The sequence below is a fragment of the Colias croceus genome, chromosome 6, assembly GCF_905220415.1.
Source record: "Colias croceus chromosome 6, ilColCroc2.1".
In the NCBI taxonomy this organism is placed as follows: Eukaryota; Metazoa; Arthropoda; class Insecta; order Lepidoptera; family Pieridae; genus Colias; species Colias croceus.
Genome location: NC_059542.1, coordinates 2,346,216 through 2,363,115, shown reverse-complemented (window position 1 = coordinate 2,363,115; position 16,900 = coordinate 2,346,216). Strand labels below are relative to the sequence as shown.

The window sequence follows — 16,900 nt, the reverse complement described above, 5'->3', positions numbered from 1 at the left end:
TATCGGCTAAATGAGGTGTGTCGATTTTTAAGTATGTATATGATATGTATTTCCTCAAAATTTATACATGAAATATATAAATTCTTATGTTGTTACAGCATCGCTGATAGCTCAAATATTTTTCGGTCACTAAGACAATAGAATTTTAGTCAGTATGTTTCTAAAGATCAGGTAGGTAGGTACCTACCTATATGAAAAATAATCAATAATATTATCATTTGAAAAACTTTTGAAACAGATTTCAAATTACTACAACTAGGTTATTAGATAATTAGTGTACTTGTTCGTATGTATGGAAGTACTCCTCAATTGATATATAAAAATAAATAGACGCGATATAATAACTAATAACTTAATAAGTTATCGGTAGGTATAAACTGTACATTCATTTTTTATTTACCAGCAACTGGAAATTGGAATAGTATATTAATCCAGATAAATAATTATAAAGTACTCAGGTTCAACTGTGACAAATACGAGCCATTGCTTATTCAACGGCTTATATTTTTCACAAGAAACTATAGTATGGTAATTTACGGAAGCTGTTTACGCCTAACGGCAAAGGCACGACATTATGTTTTATTCGTGTCGGATTAATCGGATGAATTATCGTAACGACTTCCTTGTAATGTTAAAATTACAATTAAAATGTTTTGTGTCGTTAGAGAATTTTGAACACAGTATGAAACAGTAAAAGGAAATTACGATTTGAATACTTAAGAATAATTAGATAATATGTATTACATGAAAGACGAGAGACAATTTTAATTAATTTATTCTATAAACAAGTAGATTTAAAAAAATGAAACATACTAAATTGTACATAGTACCTACCTATGTACTTTCTATTTTTAAATGTATTTCAGATTTCTGCTATGTCTGTATGCACAAAGACGAAGAGTTTAATTTTGTGTGATACTTATCTGCTAAATAAATAACTTTAAAAATGTAATTTGTTTATATATATATATATATATGTGTACGAACGTAGTGTGTTACGAACCTTGGAGTGATATTCCTACTGTGACCAGTGACCACAGTCTGTAATATTATTATCTAAAGTCTTGTACAAATTATTTAACAAAGACAAAAATGTTTCAAATTATTTAAATGTTCTTGCATACGATATGATATATCCATACCAAAGATAATATAATAGGTACTAGTAAGATTCGTAAAAAATATGCGAGATATTTTTTATCTGTTTTAACTTTTAAGCCTTTCAAAGAAATATCAGGTTTTACAAAACCTTGATTTAACTCGTTTCAGTGGCATTTTGTTTTGAATTGAATATAATATATTTTTACCAATATGTTACAGTCTACCAACTGTCCAGAATATGCAAGATTCATAACATTGATAATTTCTTAACGTTGCCTAGCTTAGAATAAGTCCTCTTTATTTTCACGGTGAAACTCAGGTTTATAAATTTTGTTTCAGCAACATATTTATTATATTTTCATTATTCAACTCAAATAATTTCGATTATTGAGAACAAAATATAATAACAGATATTAGGAGTTATCGTGTCTAATATTTTCGGATCATAAACTATAAACGTCTCTCAACAATTAGCCGAAGCGGTAGAACGAAAGAATTGGTTTCAGTGTGTATTCGACAGTCAAGGACGCGCCAATGAACCTAACTTACAAGTTATAGAACTTCATAAACATATTTTTTCCGTATTTTAAGTATTATTTTTAATTTTTGCTTTCATTCAGGAATTATTTCACAACTTCTTAGAGTGCATATTGCATATTTATTGCATGGTAAAGGTCTTTTGTTAGTAGGTAAGTACATAACTTTTTCAAAGATGAGATTTAAATAGATTTTAATAGGTACAGACCTGAAAAACAATGCAAGAACAACATTGCAAAAAAACATTTTGCAATAATAAAAGGAATAGGTTTCCTATATCATATAGAATGTGTACATTCTGCTATTTTTTATCATGATTCAACGATAAAAATATGTTACGTATATGTGTTGTATTCCACAGTTTTTATTATTTCGTCCTCCGAGTACTTTATGTTATTAAGATTTGTGTCGGTGATGCCACGAAAACGTTTATGATTGTTAACTAAATGGCTTCTATAATTGGATATCAGAGTACGTATCTTAATATCTGTATATCGGAGTATCTCATAAGATGTGTGCTTTTATGGGAGACAAGGAAATGAGCATTGGGTCAAGCTGCTTCTGAATATCTTTAGCAGTGTTTAGCTTTATTTTTTTAATTCCACTTTATGTAACCAAATTATATGTAAGTAAATGAAAGGGGTAAGTAGAACAAATAAAAAAAAATCAATATTTTTATAACTTATGCTAATGTTACGTAGAGGTGGTTTACTTTTACAAATTTTATAGAATACGTAAATGTAATTAACCATATTCAATAAATTGTACGGATAAAAAAAAATAAGACATCTCCGCTTTTACGAACTAGTTCCTCCGACGTAAATTAATTAAGTATATGAATACATTTTTCAACAAAATTGTAGGTACATTGTTAATTAATATTGAATGTAATGAAGCTGTCAATTGAATCCCAAAGCGAAAGAATAATGGACTCCGTTAAAATAATTTTAACATCATTACGCTTCCGATAAATTGGCGCTTTATGTATTCAAAATTAATTACGTTTGCGCTTCATTGTACGCAGTGGATAATCCATTTCTCTGTTGATTTGTTTTCTCTTTAAATTTTAAAATATATTAAATGAATTGTTCTTTTCGTTACTTATTACAACTAAGTAAGGTAAGAAGATGTATAAATTATGTTATCTGTGGTACAGATATGTTTGTAGAGTTTCAGGCTTGCAACACAAGCACAACCCCTATCAATGCTGGCTTGTATAAATATACTCGAGAATTTAAATAATTATAATTTTAGATAATATCTCATAATTGATTACAGTACCTATGAATATTATTTTGTAGGGTTAGAATTCGGATTGTTCCTATGTCTACATTTGCATTCGACCCTACTCTACATACCTACCTACCTACCTTATAGATTAATTATTGTGAAATAAATTTTAGTGTGGAGTTGTAGGTATTATTTTTTATTTTAATTAATTTAAGACTTTCTACTTAAAAAACCATTGAATTCGTTCAAATTACGGTCGAGTGTTTAATAAGATAGAGTCAATCAGGAGGGTTGTATATTATATAAATAAATTTAAATAAATTTAAATAAGTTTTTTTTTAATTACACTCTTAAAAAGTTCACTATCGCAAGTGAAAACTAAAAACAATACAATATGTCCTAACATCCCCAACTTACACTCGATTGAACATACACAGATAAAATTTGATGATGCGAAATACGCAATGTACATGAAACATAAGTAAAACTCGCTGAGGTTTATACGGCATCATAGTACAGAGGTTATCGTCCCTCAGTCCTCCGAGAGAGAGAGGGTCGGCTCGCCTCAGTCCTCCTCACAGTGTCGCGGTGCTAACACGTATCTCTCCGTCACGTCGGTGTTGTTACAAAAAGTTGATTTTTTATATAAAAACTCGTGCTGTGACTTAAAATTTGATTGACACACATTTGGATATTATTCTTCGTAAGTATTTTTACATCTTTATTTCTATTTAATACAGATTTATGGAGGGAAAGAAACGCATTAAGTTATGGCAGTACGAACTATAAATCGGAAATAATGACAGTTCGAGTTGAAACGTATCTTTTGTCCAGTGTAGACATTTAATGTAACAATATTATCTAGAATGGAGCTTAATGTGATTAAATCTCGTAAAGCTCGTACAGCGAGTACTGACCTAAGTACTTTGTTGTATTACGGCTGTTTTTATTTATCCAGCGATGCCTCATTTCATGGCATATTAGGTATATACGATAATCCGGCTTACTGTTTATTATATGGTATCCCATAAATATACCCTATACGAAAAGGCGTACGACAAGGAGACGTGATCTCACCCAAGCTCTTCACTGCCACCTTAGAAGACATCTTCAAGCTTCTGGATTGGAAAGAATCAGGGATAAACATCAATGGGCGATATCTCTCTCATCTTCGGTTTGCAGACGATATAGTTCTCATGGCGGAATCTCTTGATGACCTGAAGAAAATGCTAGAAGACCTCCATAAAGTATCTCAACAGGTAGGCCTAAAGATGAATATGGATAAAACAAAGATTATGTTCAATGCCCACATCGAAGTTAAACCTGTCTCTCTGGGATGCTGTGAACTCGAAATTGTCAAGGAATATATATACCTGGGACAAACGATCCAGCTAGGTAAATCCAATTTCGAGAAGGAGATAAACCGCCGAATCCAACTAGGATGGGCAGCTTACGGGAAGCTACGCACGATCTTCTCGTCAAACATACCGCAATGCCTAAAAACAAAAGTATACAACCAGTGTGTGTTGCCAGTTATAACATATGGCGCAGAGACATGGTCATTTACAAAGGGCCTGATAAATAAATTAAGAGTGACCCAACGAGCTATGGAGAGAGCAATGCTCGGAATTTCGCTGCGCGACAAGATCCGCAATACGGAAATTCGCAGACGAACGAAGGTAACTGACATTGCTCTCAGAATCTCCAAACTAAAATGGCAGTGGGCAGGCCACATAGCCCGCAGGACCGATGCTCGTTGGGGAATACAGGTCCTTGAATGGCGACCAAGAACCGGACGGCGCACTGTTGGACGCCCTCCCACTAGATGGACGGATGATATAGTTAAGACAGCTGGGCGCAGATGGTTAAGCAAAGCCAAAGATCGGCAACTGTGGCACAGTATGGGGGAGGCCTACGTCCAACAGTGGACTTATCCGGGCTGAATGGATGGATGGATGATGGATGATCCCATAAATAAATGATTTAACTGTATTTTATATAAGTACCTAATTTTACTTCCTTTTCGATACAACTCGCCTAGCTGTTCCAGAAGAGTCTTGAATAAATCATAAAACCTCGAAGTCACGCGCAAAAACCTCGGAAAAAAATAAGCATGATTAATTAACATTTCAATATTTTTCTTATGTATTATACGCTAATTAAATATTCTATTGAATTCACATTTTACAAGAAGTAGGAAGAAGTACCTACACAGAATATGTTTATCTCCTGGCAGTTACGAGATAGGAGGATTAACTTCGATAATTAATTGAATCTACTTTAACATGTACATTTATCTTATTAAGGTATTATATAAGCAATTTGACCAACACCTTAAAAATACAGTGTTCAAATGCGCTTTATATCCATATATAAAAATTGGCCTTTTCAGTATTCTATTGTCCAGTACTACCTACTTAAATATATGTGTACCTACCAAAATCCTGAATATCAGTATGAAGAAAGGTCCAATCAGCTCAATAATTGCCGCTTTCATAGGTTTTTTTTAGTGCAGTTTATTATTATACGCAGCAAATCTTTAGCTAAAAAATTATTACTTGATGGAATACCTACCCTGGGAGTACATAAAATGATTTTTGTTTCAAATAATGCCCTTTTGTAAATTTCAAAACAAGATGCCATATATGAGCTATGTATTTATTTTATTTTATTGTCAATCAAACATCTACCCATTTTTTAAAATAACCTTTAAAATTTTGCAATAAAGTTATAATTGATACGAAAGACCTAAATTAATAAACTCAATATCATAAACGTGACCTCTATTATGGAAGTAGGTGATATATTTTTCAATTCGTTGCATTATATACAATCAAGGTTATTGTATTATGTTGCACAATCTTGAAACTAGGTTCATAATGCACTCATTATTATAAAAAGTTATTTTACAAAAATATTCTGTAAGTAATTAAAAAGAGACGCATCGTTTGCAAACGCGTGTCGAAATGCAAACAACCATTTAAAGTTAAATTTTAAACGAAATTTCTAGTTGAAACAACTTGCATATTAAAATTATTCAGGTTTGAAACGGGTTTTGCAATCACACTAAATCGATCTTATCAGCCGGCTTGTGTAAAAACTTTTGTTTTTAGTTCATCTTTGCACAACGCTCAACCGGTTGTACTCGGTTGAAACCGATTTACAGTGACATCACAACGGTTGCTTTTTAACAATTTTGTATCAAATATTCGCTTCGCTCGCTGAACCAAAAAAAATTTTTTTATTGGCGAAAACAGAAATCGAGGCAGTGTTTTTCGCGAATAGATAGAAACAGAAGCGGCAGAGGACGTTTTGCAATACAAAACATAGCAAATAGTGGTAAGATATAGAAAACGCTGTACAAACCACGACTAATGTCTCAACAATTATATTATACATAATATATGTATTTCTTTATTATACTTACGCTAATTAAGAAAAATACGTCTTTAAAAGGTAATTCCTTTTTATCTTAAAACGTTACATAAATAATGGCGAATGGTAATAATTATCACAAATGTTGAAGTCATAAATTACCTACGTTTCGTTAAAAGGCTTTTTCGCCAAACTTTGATTAACAGAGATCGTAACAAAATCTGGTTTTGTTACATGATACGACCATAAAAAATCACGAAATACAAAAAATAGAGACAATATTTAATTAATTATGTCTACGGACTACGAAATCTTTTAGTTCTTGTATTATTATTTTGATATTATTCTATTTATTATCATTAATTAATACAATATATTTTATATTATAATTTTTTATATTAATTCCTTCCTTTTAAGTAACTTTTGAACCGAATTTTAAGGCGTTTTAAAGTCAGCTTTTGAAAAAAGAACATGATTATGTTATTAGACCATAACTTTGACGTCATCAGTCCGCGAGGATTTCACTGCATGACACGATATTAATTATTTAAATGTGAAGTTAATTAAAATAATACGCGTCTCACAGGACTGCAATATAACGGTGACCCATAGACCATGAATGTTTAGTTAATTAATTAAAAACCCATTACACAGTTACGCCTTTGATAAATGACGCACCCTCGTAATTTTTTTATTGATCTTTACCAGTTTATTTTGGTAACGGTATTGTTTTCGAGGGTCGGAGTTTAATTTTGATTAGGGATCCTTAATTGTGTGGATTGTATCGATTTTAGCAGATGTTATAATTGAATGGGGCCGCAGTTGGTAATGTTATCTTGCCATACGGTGTTTTGAAGTTAATTCGGAGAAATAAGAATTAACGACGAATCTTTATGAAGATAGGATAAATATGCCTCATTTCCTATAAAATCTGTATGATTTATACTAATATTTTGAAGTTTTGTATAATACAAAATTGTCGCACCAACTAAGTTATAAAAATCCTGTGATATATAGCTATACCAAACATGAAACGCAACCTCATTAACAACAAGTAAACATAACAAACTAATATAATGTATTATTGTATTCCTCATAGGGAAAGTGGAAACTAGTATTCATATCGCTTAAATATTCAAAGGTTTACCAGTTTATTGTTTATTTTCTCATGTCTCAAAGAACTTTGCTATACAGCCTCATTTGAGATGAATTAAGTTCAACAACATTTTCAATGAATTACGTGCTCCGGTCCCGAGTATTTTTCAAGAAAACTTTAGTTGTTTGTACAAAATTAAAGCCTAAGGAACTTTCTTGAAGTAGGGGCAGCCTAGTTTAGTTTGTGCAAGCTTGAGAACTTCTCATTTTGTTCAAAGTAAACATACTTAATATTAAAACATTTTGCCGTTTAAGTCTCATGTATTGTTACTGCTTTAACCCAGTTTTAGTTTCAAAATTGGAGCTTATTAAGAAAGATACATTTTTGATATGTAATACTAGGATAGTTGAATAAACACTACAATGGTTTGACGTGTATATCTCCGTAGTCAAGATTTTTAAAACTTTATACATAGCACAGATTTGTAAAGGAATAAGCCCAGAAAACGTTTCATAATGAGCTGTGGTTTATACAAATCGACTGAAGCCATTTGTTAATGAACGTCTGATAAATTGAAGAGGGAGAAAGGAACAAATTTGCCAAACTTTTCACTTTGCCTTCATAAAAGGGCAACAAATTTTTGGTAAACCGGATTTTGGGGTAAAAAGTTTGGAGATATGCGTTAGCCGTGTCTGTTATCATAAAGTTAAATATCTGAAGCTCGCTATAAACATAACACATCGTCTACAGTATCACCGAGGGTCCTACAAAGAAATAGTTTACTTTCTTAGCTGTAATATATCATCTCAAACTTATCGGAGCGTGTTTAATCAGTTTGTTATTACGTGACAAGGACAAAAGACGACCAAACTTGTAACATTTAATCGATCGCGTTTATATCAATTCCACTAAGTACAATTGTAAATTCGCATAACAATATCCGATTGTTTTGTTCGAAAAGAGCAATGTACTGTTACCTGCCTGAAATTTCGTTACTACCTCGTTTGTATGAAAAAGTTTGTGAGGGAATGTAGTACTCCCATAGTACGCTGAGGATGAATGATGTGAGCGAGTACAAAGGGCCGTGAAACTCCCCGACGTATTGCAATTTCATCAGTATATGTCTCACATAGCATTTCCTATTCTTTATTCCCTGTATGGGGTGGCGCCCTCGAAAGTGGTGCATTTAAGATGTATTTATAGTAATGGGTTCAATAGAAATGTAACACCCTTGAATGGTTGATAGGAAATTTATTTATTAAATTTATGTTATATGTACATTTTATGTACATTTTTTTAAGAACCTTTCAGAGGCTATAGTTGTTTTATGGTATAAGTTTTCAACATTATTTAAATTAAGGTGGAACTTCATATAAAAAAATAATTCAGTAGTATTTTTTTAAAGCTATCAATCATGAAGGAAATTCTAAGAGTTTATAAAACTCCTATTAAAAATGTATTAGAATCGTAAATCTAATAAAGTAAAACTATTTTTCCAACGACACAATACAATAAGAAGGTAAATAAATGTGTTACTATTTTACAAGATAGAGCGTAATAAAAGAATTTATACGCCCTTTGTATTTTTAACATTTCCCCTCACTAGCTCGTTAAGTATACTTACTCAAGAAAAGCCGTAGCGTATTTTCCTAGAGCTTTATAAGAGTGGAGTTATTTGTCTCGGAAATCGTGGGTTTCAGGGATGTTGGGTAAATAATGGTTATAACAGTTTTATTTATTTACTCTGCCGACCCAGAGACACGCTTTCATATTTTACTAACCGAGCTTAAGAACATACAAAATATGCGATTTTTCTTCTCTTTTCTTTTCATTGTAAATTTTCCAGGTCTTTTATTTCTTTTAGCTTTATTTAACAATAAAAAAAACGAATTCAGACACCTTCTTTTAAGGACAGGGCTATTCATAGAGATTTTTGAAATTTCTTTAGAAAATAATTTGTAAAGAAGCTCCTTACACTTATACAAGACTTTTGAATGAGTGTGCGATTTTCAGAGGCGTTGCTCTCTAAGATAAAATCTTAAAGTAGGAGCATCTTACGAAGGAACGCATTATTTCTATAGCACTTCTAAAAGAAGAGCATTGTGAAGAAGTATCTTGAGCATTAATCATGAGTATGTGTTATAACATTTTTTTTTATAACATTTCTCATAAAAAGTATCTTAGTAGTAAGTAAAATGCCTAAAATGTTGTATCGGATGTTATTCCACTACCCAAAGGAGTCATAGTCTCTCTTTACTTCTCTCCTTACCAAAATTATACTTCACAACCGATAGAAACTTACATCGTACCGGAACTCAATATAGAAATAAATGAAATATAAGTATGCAACACAGGATAACAGCAAAGAAACCTTTCAAGTCCATGTACGAATTTATTTTGTCGAGCATGATGACAAAATGGATGCAAATGGACTACAATGAGTACACAAGTAGAGTTAAATGCATCTAATGTGTCAACACGTCAATTCTTTTGTGACTTGCGCCAATTAGTTCGTTGACACGCGGCGTGACCAACTATAGTTAATGACATAACGGCGTGAATACCAATTAATGATCGAACAGAGGTTAAAGCGTAGTTCTGCGTTCAATGTCAATAGTTATGGTTATGTGATGTTCGTTTAGTAACTTATTAATGGTTTCAATTGCCTTTAACTATGATACAATTTATTCTATATCAGTTTCTTTTATTTTTGGAAGAAGAAAAATCTTTTTCTGGGTGACGAGAGAATTGAAATGCTCAGAGAAAAACCTTAACTACCTTAATCTGTGCTTATGTGTCTTTCTGATTTGAGCTTTTTCTTAGCTAGTAGATATCTTACCGTTTTTATTAAATATTAATGAATTTAATTACTGACAGTAATTACCGATACTGTGTTTACTTAAGTAAAATCTCCAGCTAAAATGTTAAAATATTTCAAGAGAGCTGAGAAGTATAGGCTACAGCGTCATATACCCACAACTGATTTCTTTAATCTTGAAGCAGATAAAACCGTGTTGGACAGGCCGACGTATCGAATTATGTGTTGTGTACGAAGAGTGCACTAAAATATTGCATTTGTGGGCTCAGCGATGTTTTGAACCGGTTTTCGTTTGCACAACTGTTCCATACAAGGCTTGTGTTCACAACATCGGACAAAAGCAATGACGCGTTCACTACAATAATATTTTTATCCGTGTTATTTTCTGAGTAATACAATATCACTAATTTGAGATGAAATAACAGTTAGGTATCTTTTTTCTTCTTTGCAAATTGAATCGCACATTTATTTTAAAAATAATAATATTGGTCGCTGATCTGAGTCACATTACACACCCAATTATTGTGTGTATTAGAAGCTGCTAAAATTAAACATATCAAACTAGTTGACATTATAGCGCAAAGCCTTAAAAGCAAAACACATAAAACAGGTTGATCAAAACAACAATATTGCCATTTCGTATAAGGAAATGAAACAATTTAGAATAATCTGGAGGTTGCAGTGAAAATTATGTATTGTATGAAACCGGTCTCAGTTACTCGAAACTCGAAAGGGTTTACAATTTACATTGGACACTGAGTCATCGGCGACCATAGACTATACAATTATACAAAGCTGAGCATAGACTATAGACAGTTACAGTCTATAGAGGTAGTATATCTCTATTTTATGACGCATGCGAACTTGCACCGTGATTCAACCAGCCTGAGAATGTTTGACTTGCATTTTTAACTTTTTATTTCGATGACACACGCGTTCAATTAGCGTACTGACTGACTTATAAGGCAGAGGTTTTAATAATTTTAATTGGCGATTAATCATTATTAGTTCAGAAAATGTTGACTGATATTTTTTAAATGGGAATGAGAACAACATTCTCAAAGAGTATTAAAGTTTTGGACATAGTTATTAGGCGAGATGGCAGACTGCGCATTAAGATAGTTCACGCAGAGTTTTTTTAACTAGTTTAAAGTTTTTATAATGTAATTTTCATGCAAATACATTATATCACCATTCATTATTATAAGATGATTGAATCTGATTCCAAAACTTTCTATTAAATATTTTTAACTATAATGGAAATATCATTATCCACAAAGTTATGTACACAATACTTACATTTTCCATAGCACTCTATCATAATCATATTTTTTGTTTAGTACCAAAACCTTTAATTTACATTTCATCAAGCAGTAGGTACATTTTATCTTCCGCTTCATAGCCGGAACTTCGCCTCAAATAATGTACTTTCTTCTTTTTATTATTTCAAGTAAACAACCAAGTTCGCTGCCAAATTAAAAGACACGAGAAATAAAACTTTTTTCCAATTTTTGTTACTTTTCTTGGAATTACCTATCACCCGTTTAAAATATAGTGAATTATTAAATAGATAAATAGGTAATAAGTAATAACTAATACCCATTCTGGGAAATATGCATCACTTTTTAAAAATAAAGAAAATTATGAATAGATTTATGTTTTAAAATTGAGCTTTTAAAGCTCTCTTAAGGTAAGGCATATTTGCGAAAAAATAATACTGATCTATATAGGCTTCCACAATCAAGGGATTTCAAATCTCAATCTAGCGAATAATCCATCAAGGAGGTTCAAATAGCGTGTACAGATTATTAAACACAACATTGGACACGAGGTATTGAGCCGGAAGTCCCCTCGCTACACTTGACCTACTTCTCATGTTATTATCTACCCCAATTGGGTCACCAGGAGTGCCCTGCTAAATTGTAAATAAACTTTACACGCCGCTTGATATCTATAGGTAATTGTCATGCAAAAACCATAGTCAGTGCACGACGGTAGGTAAATTAGGTTCGGTTGTTTTATAACATTTTGCTGAAAGCAGGTGGCAGTGTGTTGTTATCTAAACTTTCTATTCAGTTAAATTGAAACGACTTTCCGACGCAGATGCCAATGTTCTGCATTTCAATCTGCAAAAATTACTTCTGTAATGCTTAAATTGGCTTTTTATCGGAAAGTCCTGTTCTTTGCACACCCCACGACTGACTGTCGTGGTGTAACGTAGACGAATTGCGCTGACATTTGCCATGATGGAACGAGGACTAAATCACGTTGACACCATATTCTACTATTCCTTTTGTCGTAGTTTGTTCCATTCCATTGAATTTGCTAGAATTGATAGAAATTTATCTATAAATATTATTTGAATTTAAACTGTCTTTTATATAATTATTTTAGTTCGGAAACAATGTTAAAATCAACTAGATTCTCAATTTTCATCAAAGGGAAATTTTCGGCAGTACATTAAGTAGTATGTATTTAATATCTGTGGCAGTACTTATAAATTTATTAAACACCCAATTGTTTACCTTAGAACTATAATAGTTACTAATTCCCAATTCCTGTCCCACCTCCGTAATCAATTAGCAAGATAGATAAAAAGAAATAAATATACGTGAACCGTTTCGCTTGACTCGCTGAGACACGAATGCAGTAACATTCCGATTTCTAGCACCTGATACCACGAGTGGCGTATACCATTACATTATACTGTTACTGAATCTGTCTCGTTTTCTTAACCTTTTCTTGTTTCACTTCTCCACTTTTCAAGGTCCGTCATCGGATTGAGCAATCTCTTATCTATTGTAGAGGTGTAATCTTGATTGCAGTCACGTTTTACTTTGAGTCACTAATTAACTATTTTACAAGAAAAAGTAGAGGAAAATATTGATTTTGTATGTAACAAAGTTATATTCCAAGAACAGACAAGTCAAAATTTCACTTCTCGTAATGTACATTTTATATTGAAAATATTGTAAAGAAATTGCAATCTACACAGCACACCAATAATGTAATAGTAATTAAGTAGAGCATCAGCACAATATGCGCTTAAGTATAGGTAATAATTATTATGCAACTTACAAAAGTATTTTTACGAGTACTGAATATCCTTACTAAAAATGCATTTATTAATTTCATTACTTACATACCTACACTTACATAACGTATTATATAATCAATAGGTAAATAAAACGTCGCCAAATAAACATAAAAAGGCCTGTTTCGCCTTACAGTTTAGGTTTTTACCAAGATAATTCAACCTCCTAATAGCTGAGCATTCGAGCGTATCATCTGTCTGGAGACGGAAGGTTAATGAACTATTTTTTCACCTTTGAAGAAAGTGTACCGCTCAAAAGGTAACTGGGTGTTTATAAACAAATGCCAGTTATAGTGCTAGTAGATCAGCGTGAGTGAAAGTCTGAATAGTCTGATTTTCAGGCTATGATTCATCTTACTGAACAACTAACCAGACTAGATCGCTGTGTGCTGTCGTATCACTTTCTCGAAAAGTCTGTTTTATATCGAATACCTAAACTTAAATGAAATAAAAATAAATTTATGTATTGTTAATGTAATATGTAGATAATATGTGTCACATTTATGGTTGAGATTCATGGTAGAGTTTTCACGATGGAGATAAATTATTGAAACTTAAACAATAACTTTTTAATTGTCTTACCAGCTGAAGCTAAAATGTAACACCTGCAACAGATAGGTAAAATATGAAAAATTTGCGTAAAGTTTTGATGTTCAACGTGCATTTGTAGGTATTATATACTATGTACATTATTCTAATCTTTGTGTTGCTTCTACTTCTAACTTTCGGACGAAGCCATTATACTTGGAAATATTACACATTACGGAAACAATTGAGCGCTATTGTGAAATAATGTTTATTTGGAACGTCTTTCTACAATTTCAATTACGTAATTAAACAAAAAATATTTTGCGAATTTGAAAATTTTCAACAATTATTTTAACTAGGCATAAGCAAAAAATATTTTACTATTTGGTACTTGAAGTAGAGACTTTTCGATGAATATGTAATAAAATATGTACTATGTGTGATCTGTCCATTGTTTTACATATAAATTTATATTTTTTATTAAATTACACATAAGCACATATAAGTTCCTACGATTCCATATATACATCATTCCAACCTGCTATAAAGGAAGGAAGTTAGTTATTACTTATTACCTACCTGCGTTAGTATGACTTCATTGTTTGAGTTAATTCTCAATGAAACCAATAAATTACATATCTTATTATACATTGTTTACAAGTTGAATTATACTTTGATCTAACAGACACGTGGACACTTTGAGTATTGAATAGGTATTGCAATCATAAGATTTAAGATTGGTCTTTTAAATAGTCAATTATATGAATAAACTTTGACAAAATTACCTACACAGTTTTGCTATCCAATATAAATCTATACTAATATTATAAAGCTGAAGAGTTTGTTTATTTATTCGAACGCATTAATCTCAGGAACTACTGGTCCGATTTGAAAAATTCTTTCGGTGTTAGATAGCCCATTTATCGAAGAGACTATAGGCTATATATTATCACGCTAAGACCAACAGGAGCGGTGCATCGCGGGTAAAACCGTGGACAGATAGTCTATAAAAAATTACCATGAAAATGTACATTGTTCTAACAATTAATAAGTCCTGTATTCAGCTGCAAAACGTTTTGCATGTATAATGAAACTCCGATTATGTAAGCCTTAGAGCTTTGCAGATATTTAGCAAGCTAAACTTTATATGTGGGTCGCCCAATTATTTACTATGCGGTCAGCAGTGCGCAAACATTTCGGAATTATCCCGTTATACGTGAAATTGGAAAATTTAATATTAACTTTGAATAAGGTAACTTTACTCTGATGTTCATAACCTAGTTAGGTAAAAACGTTTTTAAATTCGTAGAGCTAGAAATGTGCAGTGCATTCGTGAAGTATAAAATTCAGTTATGATCAGCTTTTTGAAATAACTTGTATTGAAAAAATTATGTACAGTTTATCAACTTTTAAAAAATGATAGATGATACATATATACGTGTGAGGTATGGTTTTGTTTTCCTTTTTCGCGAGAGCAATTGCAATTACAATAGCCCATCCCGAGCTGAACTGAACTAAAATAACCAACAAAACAAAATCAATAACACGGAGCCCACAAACATCGTCCGATAAAAGATAAAAGACCTGATTTCTACACTTTACAAGCGGACCTGATTACCGAGAATCGCATCTAGTGCACCTACAATCAAAACCAGTTGGTAGGTACCAGGTAAATGGCACTAAGCACTTTTATCATTTTTTTTCCAACACACACTCTGCTGCATTAGCCAATCAGATAAAAGCTTCAACGGGCTAATTGAAAACGCGTTGTATAGCTATACATTTCATAATTATGCAAATGACGTCGCAAACGTCGATACGAAAGTGCCCAAGCGCCTGTTAATAATCATATAAGCAAATTGTAAAATATATCGTAAGTGCCTTTTTAAGCTCGCAAGTGAGGGGTAATAACCAGTATAATGATTGCGCAAATTGTATGCAAAGTGCAATTAAAAGAACAGACCGGTTTGTCGCTTGTTTCTCGTATTTTTATAAACGAATGGTCTTCAAATTAAGGGAACAAAGGAAATTAAAGAGAATGGTTAACAATGCAGTTCTTAGGACAAAATCTCAGAGATTGTGGTTAAAAAGTATTGTATATTGTGTTTTGTAATACTGACATCGCTTGTAAGCAAAAAATATTAGAATAGAACGATAAAATGGACAGCGTCTGTGTGTTTATATTTCCGTTTGTTTTGTGTACGTGGATCTATTGATAATTGATATATAATAATTAGAAATTTTATACCTAATGCTTGGCTTTCTGGATAGATTATATTATTATGTTCAATTTTTATATTCAAGGTTATGTAAAACAATTATTGTTGTAATATGGTTATTATAAAATAATGTAGAAACCATCACGTAGGTAAGGACCTATTGATTTTTCAAGGACTTTTTGATGAACTGATCTCACATTCGTCTTTCTCGAATGTTCTAACTTTCATAGTTTCATTAATGGCATCATTATTTTTGAATTAAAAAAAATAAATAACAAGTATAACTTATAACATTCATATATTCTAGTCTTTGATATGAATTTGAAATTTAAATCAGTACCAAGTCGAATGTCATAATATAACGGCATCCACGGTCTAGTGCAGTTTACAAATGAGAACATTAAACTAGATTATAATACGTAATGAGACAGTAATCTTTATTAAAACCTGTATAAAAAGAGACTCAAAGTACCAACAATACCGTACAAAGTATCAACAGTTTTCGTAAAATGAGATTATAAAGTAATGCTCTTCAAAATAGACACTGCCGCGGCGTTATTAAAATATTACGTAATAAGTATGCATCTGTACAAACTCTTGTATTTTCATTTTATCTGAAAATTAAGTAAAAGAAGATTAAGTAACACACAGACTTTTTAAATATTCCCAGACATAGGTAGTTAACACAACGCTATGCAGTATTCACTATTATGTTAAACTTTTAATATGACAACTATCAGATTGAAGAATGTACTAAATATATACTTTATTTTCCAAGTAACATATTACTCATAATATAAACACTATAATGCACCTACTAGAGAAACACATACATGCACATATTTATAATTTATATCGCAATATTTTTCAATAGAAGGATTGAGCCTACGTTGTCAAGCGTA

General features: G+C 31.8%; 1 protein-coding gene across 1 annotated transcript in view; it reads left to right on the top strand.

Moving 5' to 3' along the window:
- Positions 1–3,422: 3,422 nt before the first annotated feature.
- The window catches only part of LOC123692449, a 50,559-nt gene continuing 37,081 nt past the window's right edge, over positions 3,423–16,900 (top strand). Inside the window, exon 1 of the mRNA XM_045637197.1 lies at positions 3,423–3,571. The gene's annotated coding sequence lies outside the window, so the exon portion shown is untranslated. The remainder of the gene's footprint in view (positions 3,572–16,900) is intronic.